Below are 15,251 nucleotides of genomic sequence, written 5' to 3'. Positions count from 1 at the left end.
TTCAGAGTTGTTTCTCTATCTGTACTCATTGTTCAGTGTTGTTTCTCTATCTGTATTCACTGTTGAGTGTTGTTTCTCTATCTGTACTCACAGTTCACAGTTGTTTCTCTATCTGTACTCACAGTTCACAGTTGTTTCTCTATCTGTACTCATTGTTCACAGTTGTTTCTCTATCTGTACTCATTGTTCAGTGTTGTTTCTCTATCTGTATTCAATGTTCAGTGTTGTTACTCTATCTGTACTCATAGTTCACAGTTGTTTCTTTATCTGTACTCACAGTTCACAGTTGTTTCTCTATCCGTACTCACTGTTCACAGTTGTTTCTCTATCTGTACTCATTGTTCAGTGTTGTTTCTCTATCTGTACTCACAGTTCACAGTTGTTTCTCTATCTGTACTCACAGTTCAATGTTTTTTTTGTACTCGGAGTTCAGTGTTGTTTCAGTATCTGTAATCTCAGTTCAGTGTTTTTCCTCTGCCTGTACTCACAGATCAAGTATTGTTTATCTGAAATCTCAGTTCAGTGCTGTTTCTCGATCTGTACACTCAGTTCAGTGTTGTTTCTCTGTCTGTACTCACAATTGAATGTTGTTTCACTATCAGTCCTCTCAGTTCAGTGTTGTTTCAATATCTGTACTCTAGCTGTATTCTTCTTTCTCTGTCTGTACTCTCAGATCAGGTTTGTTTCTCAATCTGTACTCACAGTTCAGTTCTGCTTCTCTATCTGGACTTTCAGCTCAGTGTTTTGTTTCTCTATCTGTACTCTCAGTTCTGTGTTGGTTATTTATCTGTGTTCCCAGTTCAGTCTGTTTTTATCTATGTGGCCTCGCAGTTCAGTGTTGTTTCACTGTCTGTAATATCAGTTCAGAGTTGTTCCTCTGCCTGTACTCACAGTTCAGTATTGTTTCTCTATCTGTAATCTCAGTTCAGTGTTGTTTCTCAATCTGGATTTACAGTTCAGTGTGTTGTTCCTAGATCCGTCCTCTCAGTTCAGTGTTGTTCCTCTCTGTCTGTGCTCAGTTCAGTGTTGTCTGTCTGCTTGTACTCACAGTTCAGTGTTGTTTCTCTATCTGTATTCACTGTTCAGTGCTCTTTCTCTATCTGTACTCACAGTTCACAGTTGTTTGTCTATCTGTACTCACAGTTCACAGTTGTTTCTCTATCTGTACTCACAGTTCACAGTTGTTTCTCTATCTGTACTCACTGTTCAGAGTTGTTTCTCTATCTGTACTCATTGTTCAGTGTTGTTTCTCCATCTGTATTCACTGTTCAGTGTTGTTTCTCTATCTGTACTCACAGTTCACAGTTGTTTCTCTATCTGCACTCACTGTTCAGTGTTGTTTCTCTATCTGTACTCATTGTTCACTGTTTTTTCTCTATCTGTATTCACTGTTCAGTGTTGTTTCTCTATATGTACTCACAGTTCACAGTTGTTTCTCTATCTGTACTCACATTTAACAGTTGTTTCTCTATCTGTACTCACTGTTCAGAGTTGTTTCCTTACCTGTACTCACATTTCAGTATTGCTTTACTAACTGTACTCACAGTTCAGTTCTGCTCGTGGATCTGGACTTTCAGCTCAATGTTTTGTTTCTCTATCTGTACTCTCAGTTCTGTGTTGGTTATTTATCTGTGCTCCCAGTTCAGTCTGTTTTCATCTATGTGTATTCGCAGTTCAGTGTTGTTCCTCTGCCTGTACTCACAGTTCAGTATTGTTTCTCTGTCTGTAATCTCAGTTCAGTGTTGTTTCTCAATCTGGACTAACAGTTCAGTGTGTTGTTTCAAATCTGTCCTCTCAGTTCAGTGTTCTTCCTCTCTGTGTGTGCTCAGTTCAGTGTTGACTGTCTGCCTGTACTCACAGTTCAGTGTTGTTTTGCACTCTGTTTTAACTGTTCAGTGTTGTTTCTCTATCTGTATTCACTGTTGAGTGTTGTTTCTCTATCTGTACTCACAGTTCACAGTTGTTTCTCTATCTGAACTCACAGTTCACAGTTGTTTCTCTATCTGTACTCACAGTTCAGAGTTGTTTCTCTATCTGTACTCACTGTTCAGAGTTGTTTCCCTACCTGTACTCACATTTCAATTTTTTTTGGTACTCAGAGTTCAGTGTTGTTTCAGTATCTGTAATCTCAGTTCAGTGTTGTTCCTCTCTGTGTGTATTCACAGATCAAGTATTGTTTATCTGTCATCTCAGTTCAGTGCTGTTTCTCTATCTGTACACTCAGTTCAGTGTTGTTTCTCTGTCTGTACTCTAGCTGTATTCTTCTTGCTCTGTCTGTAATCTCAGTTCAGTGTTGTTCCTCTGCCTGTACTCACAGTTCAGTATTGTTTCTCTGTCTGTAATCTCAGTTCAGTGTTGTTTCTCAATCTGGATTTACAGTTCAGTGTGTTGTTTCTAGATCTGTCCTCTCAGTTCAGTGTTGTTCCTCGCTGTCTGTGCTCAGTTCAGTGTTGTCTGTCTGCCTGTACTCACAGTTCAGTGTTGTTTTGCACTCTGTTTTTACTGTTCAGTGTTGTTTCTCTATCTGTATTCACTGTTGAGTGTTTTTTCTCTATCTGTACTCACATTTCACAGTTGCTTCTCTATCTGTACTCACAGTTCACAGTTGTTTCTCTATCTGTACTCACTGTTCAGAGTTGTTTCTCTATCTGTACTCATTGTTCAGTGTTGTTTCTCTATCTGTATTCACTGTTCAGTGTTGTTTCTCTATCTGTACTCACAGTTCACAGTTGTTTCTCTGTCTGTACTCACTGTTCAGTGTTGTTTCTCTATCTGTACTCATTGTTCAGTGTTGTTTCTCTATCTGTATTCACTGTTCAGTGTTGTTTCTCTATCTGTACTCACAGTTCACAGTTGTTTCTCTATCTGTACTCACATTTAACAGTTGTTTCTCTATCTGTACTCACTGTTCAGAGTTGTTTCCCTACCTGTACTCACATTTCAGTGTTGCTTTACTAACTGTACTTACAGTTCAGTTCTGCTCGTGGATCTGGACTTTCAGCTCAGTGTTTTGTTTCTCTATCTGTACTCTCAGTTCTGTGTTGGTTATTTATCTGTGCTCCCAGTTCAGTCTGTTTTCATCTATGTGTATTCGCAGTTCAGTGTTGTTCCTCTGCCTGTACTCACAGTTCAGTATTGTTTCTCTGTCTGTAATCTCAGTTCAGTGTTGTTTCTCAATCTGGACTAACAGTTCAGTGTGTTGTTTCAAATCTGTCCTCTCAGTTCAGTGTTGTTCCTCTCTGTGTGTGCTCAGTTCAGTGTTGACTGTCTGCCTGTACTCACAGTTCAGTGTTGTTTTGCACTCTGTTTTAACTGTTCAGTGTTGTTTCTCTATCTGTATTCACTGTTGAGTGTTGTTTCTCTATCTGTACTCACAGTTCACAGTTGTTTCTCTATCTGTACTCACTGTTCAGAGTTGTTTCTCTATCTGTACTCATTGTTCAGTGTTGTTTCTCTATCTGTATTCACTGTTCAGTGTTGTTTCTCTATCTGTACTCACAGTTCACAGTTGTTTCTCTATCTGTACTCACTGTTCAGAGTTGTTTCTCTATCTGTACTCATTGTTCAGTGTTGTTTCTCTATCGGTATTCACTGTTCAATGTTGTTTCTCTATCTGTACTCACAGTTCACAGTTGTTTCTCTATCTGTACTCACAGTTCAATGTTTTTTTTGTACTCGGAGTTCAGTGTTGTTTCAGTATCTGTAATCTCAGTTCAGTGTTTTTCCTCTGCCTGTACTCACAGATCAAGTATTGTTTATCTGAAATCTCAGTTCAGTGCTGTTTCTCGATCTGTACACTCAATTCAGTGTTGTTTCTCTGTCTGTACTCACAATTGAATGTTGTTTCACTATCAGTCCTCTCAGTTCAGTGTTGTTTCTCTGTCTGTACTCTAGCTGTATTCTTCTTTCTCTGTCTGTACTCTCAGTTCAGGTTTGTTTCTCAATCTGTACTCACAGTTCAGTGTTGCTTTACTGTCTGTACTCACAGTTCAGTTCTGCTTCTCTATCTGGACTTTCAGCTCAGTGTTTTGTTTCTCTATCTGTACTCTCAGTTCTGTGTTGGTTATTTATCTGTGCTACCAGTTCAGTCTGTTTTTATCTATGTGTATTCGCAGTTCAGTGTTGTTTCACTATCTGTAATCTCAGTTCAGTGTTGTTCCTCTGCCTGTACTCGCAGTTCAGTATTGTTTCTCTGTCTGTAATCTCAGTTCAGTGTTGTTTCTCAATCTGGACTAACAGTTCAGTGTGTTGTTTCTAGATCTGTCCTCTAGGTTCAGGGTTGTTCCTCTCTGTCTGTGCTCAGTTCAGTGTTGTCTGTCTGCCTGTAATCACAGTTCAGTGTTGTTTAGCACTCTGTTTTTACTGTTCAGTGTTGTTTCTCTATCTGTATTCACTGTTGAGTGTTGTTTCTCTATCTGTACTCACATTTCAATGTTTGTTTTGTATTCAGAGTTCAGTGTTGTTTCAGTATCTGTAATCTCAGTTCAGTGTTGTTTCCCTATCTCTACACACAGTTCAGTGTTGTTTCTCTGTCTGTACCCTCAATTGAATGTTGTTTCACTATCAGACCTCTCAGTTCAGTGTTGTTTCAATATCTGTACTCTAGCTGTATTCTTCTTTCGCTGTCTGTACTCTCAGATCAGGTTTGTTTCTCAATCTGTACTCACAGTTCAGTGCTGCTTCTCTCTCTGGACTTTCAGCTCAGTGTGTTGTTTCTCTATCTGTACTCTCAGTTCTGTGTTGGTTATTTATCTGTGCTACCAGTTCAGTCTGTTTTTATCTATGTGTATTCGCAGTTCAGTGTTGTTTCACTATCTCTAATCTCAGTTCAGTGTTGTTCCTCTGCCTGTACTCACAGTTCAGTATTGTTTCTCTATCTGTAATCTCAGTTCAGTGTTGTTTCTCAATCTGGATTTACAGTTCAGTGTGTTGTTCCTAGATCTGTCCTCTCAGTTCAGTGTTGTTCCTCTCTGTCTGTGCTCAGTTCAGTGTTGTCTGTCTGCTGGTACTCACTGTTCAGTGTTGTTTTGCACTCTGTTTTTACTGTTCAGTGTTGTTTCTCGATCTGTATTCACTGTTCAGTGCTCTTTCTCTATCTGTACTCACAGTTCACAGTTGTTTCTCTATCTGTACTCACAGTTCACAGTTGTTTCTCTATCTGTACTCACTGTTCAGAGTTGTTTCCCTACCTGTACTCACATTTCAATTTTTTTTTGTACTCAGAGTTCAGTGTTGTTTCAGTATCTGTAATCTCAGTTCAGTGTTGTTCCTCTCTGTCTATATTCACAGATCAAGTATTGTTTATCTGTCATCTCAGTTCAGTGCTGTTTCTCTATCTGTACACTCAGTTCAGTGTTGTTTCTCTGTCTGTACTCTAGCTGTATTCTTCTTTTTCTGTCTGTACTCTCAGTTCAGGTTTGTTTCTCAATCTGTACTCACAGTTCAGTGTTGCTTTACTGTCTGTACTCACAGTTCAGTTCTGCTTCTCTATCTGGACTTTCAGCTCTGTGTGTTGTTTCTCTATCTGTACTCTCAGTTCTGTGTTGGTTATTTATCTGTGTTCCCAGTTCAGTCTGTTTTTATCTATGTGGCCTCGCAGTTCAGTGTTGTTTCACTGTCTGTAATCTCAGTTCAGAGTTGTTCCTCTGCCTGTACTCACAGTTCAGTATTGTTTCTCTATCTGTAATCTCAGTTCAGTGTTGTTTCTCAATCTGGATTTACAGTTCAGTGTGTTGTTCCTAGATCCGTCCTCTCAGTTCAGTGTTGTTCCTCTCTGTCTGTGCTCAGTTCAGTGTTGTCTGTCTGCTTGTACTCACAGTTCAGTGTTGTTTCTCTATCTGTATTCACTGTTCAGTGCTCTTTCTCTATCTGTACTCACAGTTCACAGTTGTTTCTCTATCTGTACTCACAGTTCACAGTTGTTTCTCTATCTGTACTCACAGTTCAGAGTTGTTTCTCTATCTGTACTCACTGTTCAGAGTTGTTTCTCTATCTGTACTCACAGTTCAATGTTTTTTTTGTACTCGGAGTTCAGTGTTGTTTCAGTATCTGTAATCTCAGTTCAGTGTTTTTCCTCTGCCTGTACTCACAGATCAAGTATTGTTTATCTGAAATCTCAGTTCAGTGCTGTTTCTCGATCTGTACACTCAATTCAGTGTTGTTTCTCTGTCTGTACTCACAATTGAATGTTGTTTCACTATCAGTCCTCTCAGTTCAGTGTTGTTTCTCTGTCTGTACTCTAGCTGTATTCTTCTTTCTCTGTCTGTACTCTCAGTTCAGGTTTGTTTCTCAATCTGTACTCACAGTTCAGTGTTGCTTTACTGTCTGTACTCACAGTTCAGTTCTGCTTCTCTATCTGGACTTTCAGCTCAGTGTTTTGTTTCTCTATGTGTACTCTCAGTTCTGTGTTGGTTATTTATCTGTGCTACCAGTTCAGTCTGTTTTTATCTATGTGTATTCGCAGTTCAGTGTTGTTTCACTATCTGTAATCTCAGTTCAGTGTTGTTTCTCAATCTGGACTAACAGTTCAGTGTGTTGTTTCTAGATCTGTCCTCTAGGTTCAGGGTTGTTCCTCTCTGTCTGTGCTCAGTTCAGTGTTGTCTGTCTGCCTGTAATCACAGTTCAGTGTTGTTTAGCACTCTGTTTTTACTGTTCAGTGTTGTTTCTCTATCTGTATTCACTGTTGAGTGTTGTTTCTCTATCTGTACTCACATTTCAATGTTTGTTTTGTATTCAGAGTTCAGTGTTGTTTCAGTATCTGTAATCTCAGTTCAGTGTTGTTTCCCTATCTCTACACACAGTTCAGTGTTGTTTCTCTGTCTGTACTCACAATTGAATGTTGTTTCACTATCAGACCTCTCAGTTCAGTGTTGTTTCAATATCTGTACTCTAGCTGTATTCTTCTTTCGCTGTCTGTACTCTCAGATCAGGTTTGTTTCTCAATCTGTACTCACAGTTCAGTGCTGCTTCTCTCTCTGGACTTTCAGCTCAGTGTGTTGTTTCTCTATCTGTACTCTCAGTTCTGTGTTGGTTATTTATCTGTGCTCCCAGTTCAGTCTGTTTTTATCTATGTGTATTCGCAGATCAGTGTTGTTTCACTATCTCTAATCTCAGTTCAGTGTTGTTCCTCTGCCTGTACTCACAGTTCAGTATTGTTTCTCTATCTGTAATCTCAGTTCAGTGTTGTTTCTCAATCTGGATTTACAGTTCAGTGTGTTGTTCCTAGATCTGTCCTCTCAGTTCAGTGTTGTTCCTCTCTGTCTGTGCTCAGTTCAGTGTTGTCTGTCTGCTGGTACTCACTGTTCAGTGTTGTTTTGCACTCTGTTTTTACTGTTCAGTGTTGTTTCTCGATCTGTATTCACTGTTCAGTGCTCTTTCTCTATCTGTACTCACAGTTCACAGTTGTTTCTCTATCTGTACTCACAGTTCACAGTTGTTTCTCTATCTGTACTCACTGTTCAGAGTTGTTTCCCTACCTGTACTCACATTTCAATTTTTTTTTGTACTCAGAGTTCAGTGTTGTTTCAGTATCTGTACACTTAGTTCAGTGTTGTTTCTCTGTCTGTACTCTAGCTGTATTCTTCTTTTTCTGTCTGTACTCTCAGTTCAGGTTTGTTTCTCAATCTGTACTCACAGTTCAGTGTTGCTTTACTGTCTGTACTCACAGTTCAGTTCTGCTTCTCTATCTGGACTTTCAGCTCTGTGTGTTGTTTCTCTATCTGTACTCTCAGTTCTGTGTTGGTTATTTATCTGTGCTCCCAGTTCAGTCTGTTTTTATCTATGTGTATTCGCAGATCAGTGTTGTTTCACTATCTCTAATCTCAGTTCAGTGTTGTTCCTCTGCCTGTACTCACAGTTCAGTATTGTTTCTCTGTCTGTAATCTCAGTTCAGTGTTGTTTCTCAATCTGGACTAACAGTTCAGTGTGTTGTTTCTAGATCTGTCCTCTCAGTTCAGGGTTGTTCCTCTCTGTCTGTGCTCAGTTCAGTGTTGTCTGTCTGCCTGTTATCACAGTTCAGTGTTGTTTTGCACTCTGTTTTTACTGTTCAGTGTTGTTTCTCTATCTGTATTCACTGTTGAGTGTTGTTTCTCTATCTGTACTCACATTTCAATGTTTGTTTTGTATTCAGAGTTCAGTGTTGTTTCAGTATCTGTAATCTCAGTTCAGTGTTGTTCCTCTCTGTCTGTAATCATAGTTCAAGTATTGTTTATCTGTAATCTCAGTTCAGTGCTGTTTCTCTATCTGTACTCACAATTGAATGTTGTTTCACTATCAGTCCTCTCAGTTCAGTGTTGTTTCAATATCTGTACTCTAGCTGTATTCTTCTTTCTCTGTCTGTACTCTCAGATCAGGTTTGTTTCTCAATCTGTACTCACAGTTCAGTTGTGCTTCTCTATCTGGACTTTCAGCTCAGTGTGTTGTTTCTCTATCTGTACTCTCAGTTCTGTGTTGGTTATTTATCTGTGTTCCCAGTTCAGTCTGTTTTTATCTATGTGTATTCGCAGTTCAGTGTTGTTTCACTATCTGTAATCTCAGTTCAGTGTTGTTCCTCTGCCTGTACTCACAGTTCAGTATTGTTTCTCTATCTGTAATCTCAGTTCAGTGTTGTTTCTCAATCTGGATTGACAGTTCAGTGTGTTGTTCCTAGATCTGTCCTCTCAGTTCAGTGTTGTTCCTCTCTGTCTGTGCTCAGTTCAGTGTTGTCTGTCTGCTTGTACTCACAGTTCAGTGTTGTTTCTCTATCTGTATTCACTGTTCAGTGCTCTTTCTCTATCTGTACTCACAGTTCACAGTTGTTTCTCTGTCTGTACTCACAGTTCACAGTTGTTTCTCTATCTGTACTCACGGTTCACAGTTGTTTCTCTACCTGTACTCACATTTAACAGTTGTTTCTCTATCTGTACTCACTGTTCAGAGTTGTTTCCCTACCTGTACTCACATTTCAATTTTTTTTGTACTCAGAGTTCAGTGTTGTTTCAGTATCTGTCATCTCAGTTCAGTGTTGTTCCTCTCTGTGTGTATTCACAGATCAAGTATTGTTTATCTGTCATCTCAGTTCACTGCTGTTTCTCTATCTGTACACTCAGTTCAGTGTTGTTTCTCTGTCTGTTCTCTAGCTGTATTCTTCTTGCTCTGTCTGTACTCTCAGTTCAGGTTTGTTTCTCAATCTGTACTCACAGTTCAGTGTTGCTTTACTAACTGTACTCACAGTTCAGTTCTGCTTCTCTATCTGGACTTTCAGCTCAGTGTTTTGTTTCTCTATCTGTACTCTCAGTTCTTTGTTGGTTATTTATCTGTGCTTCCAGTTCAGTCTGTTTTTATCTATGTGTATTCGCAGTTCAGTGTTGTTTCACTATCTGTAATCTCAGTTCAGTGTTGTTCCTCTGCCTGTACTCACAGTTCAGTATTGTTTCTCTGTCTGTAATCTCAGTTCAGTGTTGTTTCTCAATCTGGATTTACAGTTCAGTGTGTTGTTTCTAGATCTGTCCTCTCAGTTCAGTGTTGTTCCTCGCTGTCTGTGCTCAGTTCAGTGTTGTCTGTCTGCCTGTACTCACAGTTCAGTGTTGTTTTGCACTCTGTTTTTACTGTTCAGTGTTGTTTCTCTATCTGTATTCACTGTTGAGTGTTTTTTCTCTATCTGTACTCACATTTCACAGTTGCTTCTCTATCTGTACTCACAGTTCACAGTTGTTTCTCTATCTGTACTCACTGTTCAGAGTTGTTTCTCTATCTGTACTCATTGTTCAGTGTTGTTTCTCTATCTGTATTCACTGTTCAGTGTTGTTTCTCTATCTGTACTCACAGTTCACAGTTGTTTCTCTATCTGTACTCACTGTTCAGTGTTGTTTCTCTATCTGTACTCATTGTTCAGTGTTGTTTCTCTATCTGTATTCACTGTTCAGCGTTGTTTCTCTATCTGTACTCACAGTTCACAGTTGTTTCTCTATCTGTACTCACATTTAACAGTTGTTTCTCTATCTGTACTCACAGTTCAGTGTTGCTTTACTGTCTGTACTCACAGTTCAGTTCTGCTTCTCGATCTGGACTTTCAGCTCAGTGTTTTGTTTCTCTATCTGTACTCTCAGTTCTGTGTTGGTTATTTATCTGTGCTCCCAGTTCAGTCTGTTTTTATCTATGTGTATTCGCAGTTCAGTGTTGTTTCACTATCTCTAATCTCAGTTCAGTGTTGTTCCTCTGCCTGTACTCACAGTTCAGTATTGTTTCTCTATCTGTAATCTCAGTTCAGTGTTGTTTCTCAATCTGGATTTACAGTTCAGTGTGTTGTTCCTAGATCTGTCCTCTCAGTTCAGTGTTGTTCCTCTCTGTCTGTGCTCAGTTCAGTGTTGTCTGTCTGCCTGTACTCACAGTTCAGTGTTGTTTTGCACTCTGTTTTTACTGTTCAGTGTTGTTTCTCTATCTGTATTCACTGTTGAGTGTTGTTTCTCTATCTGTACTCACAGTTCACAGTTGTTTCTCTATCTGTACTCACAGTTCACAGTTGTTTCTCTATCTGTACTCACTGTTCAGAGTTGTTTCCCTACCTGTACTCACATTTCAATTTTTTTTTGTACTCAGAGTTCAGTGTTGTTTCAGTATCTGTAATCTCAGTTCAGTGTTGTTCCTCTCTGTCTGTATTCACAGATCAAGTATTGTTTATCTGTCATCTCAGTTCAGTGCTGTTTCTCTATCTGTAAACTCAGTTCAGTGTTGTTTCTCTGTCTGTACTCTAGCTGTATTCTTCTTGCTCTGTCTGTACTCTCAGTTCAGGTTTGTTTCTCAATCTGTACTCACAGTTCAGTGTTGCTTTACTGTCTGTACTCACAGTTCAGTTCTGCTTCTCTATCTGGACTTTCAGCTCAGTGTTTTGTTTCTCTATCTGTACTCTCAGTTCTGTGTTGGTTATTTATCTGTGCTCCCAGTTCAGTCTGTTTTTATCTATGTGTATTCGCAGTTCAGTGTTCTTTCACTATCTGTAATCTCAGTTCAGTGTTGTTCCTCTGCCTGTACTCACAGTTCAGTATTGTTTCTCTGTCTGTAATCTCAGTTCAGTGTTGTTTCTCAATCTGGACTAACAGTTCAGTGTGTTGTTTCTAGATCTGTCCTCTCAGTTCAGTGTTGTTCCTCTCTGTCTGTGCTCAGTTTAGTGTTGTCTGTCTGCCTGTACTCACAGTTCAGTGTTGTTTTGCACTCTGTTTTTACTGTTCAGAGTAGGTTCTCTATCTGTATTCAGTGTTGAGTGTTGTTTCTCTATCTGTACTCACATTTCAATGTTTGTTTTGTACTCAGAGTTCAGTGTTGTTTCAGTATCTGTAATTTCAGTTCAGTGTTGTTCCTCTCTGTCTGTACTCACAGATCAGTGTTGTTTCTCTGTCTGTACTCACAATTGAATGTTGTTTCACTATCAGTCCTCTCAGTTCAGTGTTGTTTCAATATCTGTACTCTAGCTGTATTCTTCTTTATCTGTCTGTACTCTCAGATCAGGTTTGTTTCTCAATCTGTAATCTCAGTTCAGTACTGTTTCTCTATCTGGACTGTAAGCTCAGTGTGTTGTTTCTCTATCTGTCCTCTCAGTTCTTTGTTGGTTATTTATTTGTGCTCCCAGTTCAGTCTGTTTTTATCTATGTGTATTCGCAGTTCAGTGTTGTTTCACTATCTGTAATCTCAGTTCAGTGTTGTTCCTCTGCCTGTACTCACAGTTCAGTATTGTTTCTCTGTCTGTAATCTCAGTTCAGTGTTGTTTCTCAATCTGGATTTACAGTTCAGTGTGTTGTTTCTAGATCTGTCCTCTCAGTTCAGTGTTGTTCCTCGCTGTCTGTGCTCAGTTCAGTGTTGTCTGTCTGCCTGTACTCACAGTTCAGTGTTGTTTTGCACTCTGTTTTTACTGTTCAGTGTTGTTTCTCTATCTGTATTCACTGTTGAGTGTTTTTTCTCTATCTGTACTCACATTTCACAGTTGCTTCTCTATCTGTACTCACAGTTCACAGTTGTTTCTCTATCTGTACTCACTGTTCAGAGTTGTTTCTCTATCTGTACTCATTGTTCAGTGTTGTTTCTCTATCTGTATTCACTGTTCAGTGTTGTTTCTCTATCTGTACTCACAGTTCACAGTTGTTTCTCTATCTGTACTCACTGTTCAGTGTTGTTTCTCTATCTGTACTCATTGTTCAGTGTTGTTTCTCTATCTGTATTCACTGTTCAGCGTTGTTTCTCTATCTGTACTCACAGTTCACAGTTGTTTCTCTATCTGTACTCACATTTAACAGTTGTTTCTCTATCTGTACTCACAGTTCAGTGTTGCTTTACTGTCTGTACTCACAGTTCAGTTCTGCTTCTCGATCTGGACTTTCAGCTCAGTGTTTTGTTTCTCTATCTGTACTCTCAGTTCTGTGTTGGTTATTTATCTGTGCTCCCAGTTCAGTCTGTTTTTATCTATGTGTATTCGCAGTTCAGTGTTGTTTCACTATCTCTAATCTCAGTTCAGTGTTGTTCCTCTGCCTGTACTCACAGTTCAGTATTGTTTCTCTATCTGTAATCTCAGTTCAGTGTTGTTTCTCAATCTGGATTTACAGTTCAGTGTGTTGTTCCTAGATCTGTCCTCTCAGTTCAGTGTTGTTCCTCTCTGTCTGTGCTCAGTTCAGTGTTGTCTGTCTGCCTGTACTCACAGTTCAGTGTTGTTTTGCACTCTGTTTTTACTGTTCAGTGTTGTTTCTCTATCTGTATTCACTGTTGAGTGTTGTTTCTCTATCTGTACTCACAGTTCACAGTTGTTTCTCTATCTGTACTCACAGTTCACAGTTGTTTCTCTATCTGTACTCACTGTTCAGAGTTGTTTCCCTACCTGTACTCACATTTCAATTTTTTTTTGTACTCAGAGTTCAGTGTTGTTTCAGTATCTGTAATCTCAGTTCAGTGTTGTTCCTCTCTGTCTGTATTCACAGATCAAGTATTGTTTATCTGTCATCTCAGTTCAGTGCTGTTTCTCTATCTGTACACTCAGTTCAGTGTTGTTTCTCTGTCTGTACTCTAGCTGTATTCTTCTTGCTCTGTCTGTACTCTCAGTTCAGGTTTGTTTCTCAATCTGTACTCACAGTTCAGTGTTGCTTTACTGTCTGTACTCACAGTTCAGTTCTGCTTCTCTATCTGGACTTTCAGCTCAGTGTTTTGTTTCTCTATCTGTACTCTCAGTTCTGTGTTGGTTATTTATCTGTGCTCCCAGTTCAGTCTGTTTTTATCTATGTGTATTCGCAGTTCAGTGTTCTTTCACTATCTGTAATCTCAGTTCAGTGTTGTTCCTCTGCCTGTACTCACAGTTCAGTATTGTTTCTCTGTCTGTAATCTCAGTTCAGTGTTGTTTCTCAATCTGGACTAACAGTTCAGTGTGTTGTTTCTAGATCTGTCCTCTCAGTTCAGTGTTGTTCCTCTCTGTCTGTGCTCAGTTTAGTGTTGTCTGTCTGCCTGTACTCACAGTTCAGTGTTGTTTTGCACTCTGTTTTTACTGTTCAGAGTAGGTTCTCTATCTGTATTCAGTGTTGAGTGTTGTTTCTCTATCTGTACTCACATTTCAATGTTTGTTTTGTACTCAGAGTTCAGTGTTGTTTCAGTATCTGTAATTTCAGTTCAGTGTTGTTCCTCTCTGTCTGTACTCACAGATCAGTGTTGTTTCTCTGTCTGTACTCACAATTGAATGTTGTTTCACTATCAGTCCTCTCAGTTCAGTGTTGTTTCAATATCTGTACTCTAGCTGTATTCTTCTTTATCTGTCTGTACTCTCAGATCAGGTTTGTTTCTCAATCTGTAATCTCAGTTCAGTACTGTTTCTCTATCTGGACTGTAAACTCAGTGTGTTGTTTCTCTATCTGTCCTCTCAGTTCTTTGTTGGTTATTTATTTGTGCTCCCAGTTTAGTCTGTTTTTATCTATGTGGACTCGCAGTTCAGTGTTGTTTCACTGTCTGTAATCTCAGTTCAGAGTTGTTCCTCAGCCTGTACTCACAGTTCAGTATTGTTTCTCTATCTGTAATCTCAGTTCAGTGTTGTTTCTCAATCTGGATTTACAGTTCAGTGTGTTGTTTCTAGATCTGTCCTCTCAGTTCAGTGTTGTTCCTCTCTGTCTGTGCTCAGTTCAGTGTTGTCTGTCTGCCTGTACTCACAGTTCAGTGTTGTTTTGCACTCTGTTTTTACTGTTCAGTGTAGTTTCTCTATTGTCTTCGCTGTTCAGTGCTGTTTCTCTATCTGTACTCACAGTTCACAGTTATTTCTCTATCTGTACTCACAGTTCACAGTTGTTTCTCTATCTGTACTCACATTTAACAGTTGTTTCTCTATCTGTACTCACTGTTCAGAGTTGTTTCCCTACCTGTACTCACATTTCAGTATTGCGTTACTAACTGTACTCACAGTTCAGTTCTGCTTCTCGATCTGGACTTTCAGCTCAGTGTTTTGTTTCTCTATCTGTACTCTCAGTTCTGTGTTGGTTATTTATCTGTGCTACCAGTTCAGTCTGTTTTTATCTATGTGTATTCGCAGTTCAGTGTTCTTTCACTATCTGTAATCTCAGTTCAGTGTTATTCCTCTGCCTGTACTCACAGTTCAGTATTGTTTCTCTGTCTGTAATCTCAGTTCAGTGTTGTTTCTCAATCTGGATTTACAGTTCAGTGTGTTGTTTCTCGATCTGTCCTCTCAGTTCAGTGTTGTTCCTCTGTGTCTGTGCTCAGTTCAGTGTTGTCTGTCTGCCTGTACTCACAGTTCAGTGTTGTTTTACACTCTGTTTTTACTGTTCAGTGTTGTTTCTCTATCCGTATTCACTGTTGAGTGTTGTTTCTCTATCTGCACTCACAGTTCACAGTTGTTTCTCTATCTGTACTCACAGTTCACAGTTGTTTCTCTATCTGTACTCATTGTTCACAATTGTTTCTCTATCCGTACTCATTGTTCAGTGTTGTTTCTCTATCTGTATTCAATGTTCAGTGTTGTTTCTCTATCTGTACTCATAGTTCACAGTTGTTTCTCTATCTGTACTCGCAGTTCACAGTTGTTTCTCTATCCGTACTCATTGTTCAGTGTTGTTTCTCTATCTGTACTCACAGTTCACAGTTGTTTCTCTATCTGTACTCACAGTTCAATGTTTTTTTTGTACTCAGAGTTCAGTATTGTTTCAGTATCTGTAATCTCAGTTCAGGGTTTTCCTCTGCTTGTACTCACAGATCAAGTATTGTTTATCTGAAATCTCAGTTCAGTGCTGTTTCTCGATCTG

The sequence above is a fragment of the Chiloscyllium punctatum genome, chromosome 22 (assembly GCF_047496795.1).
Source record: "Chiloscyllium punctatum isolate Juve2018m chromosome 22, sChiPun1.3, whole genome shotgun sequence".
NCBI lineage: Eukaryota > Metazoa > Chordata > Chondrichthyes > Orectolobiformes > Hemiscylliidae > Chiloscyllium > Chiloscyllium punctatum.
Note: the sequence above shows the minus strand (reverse complement) of the source record.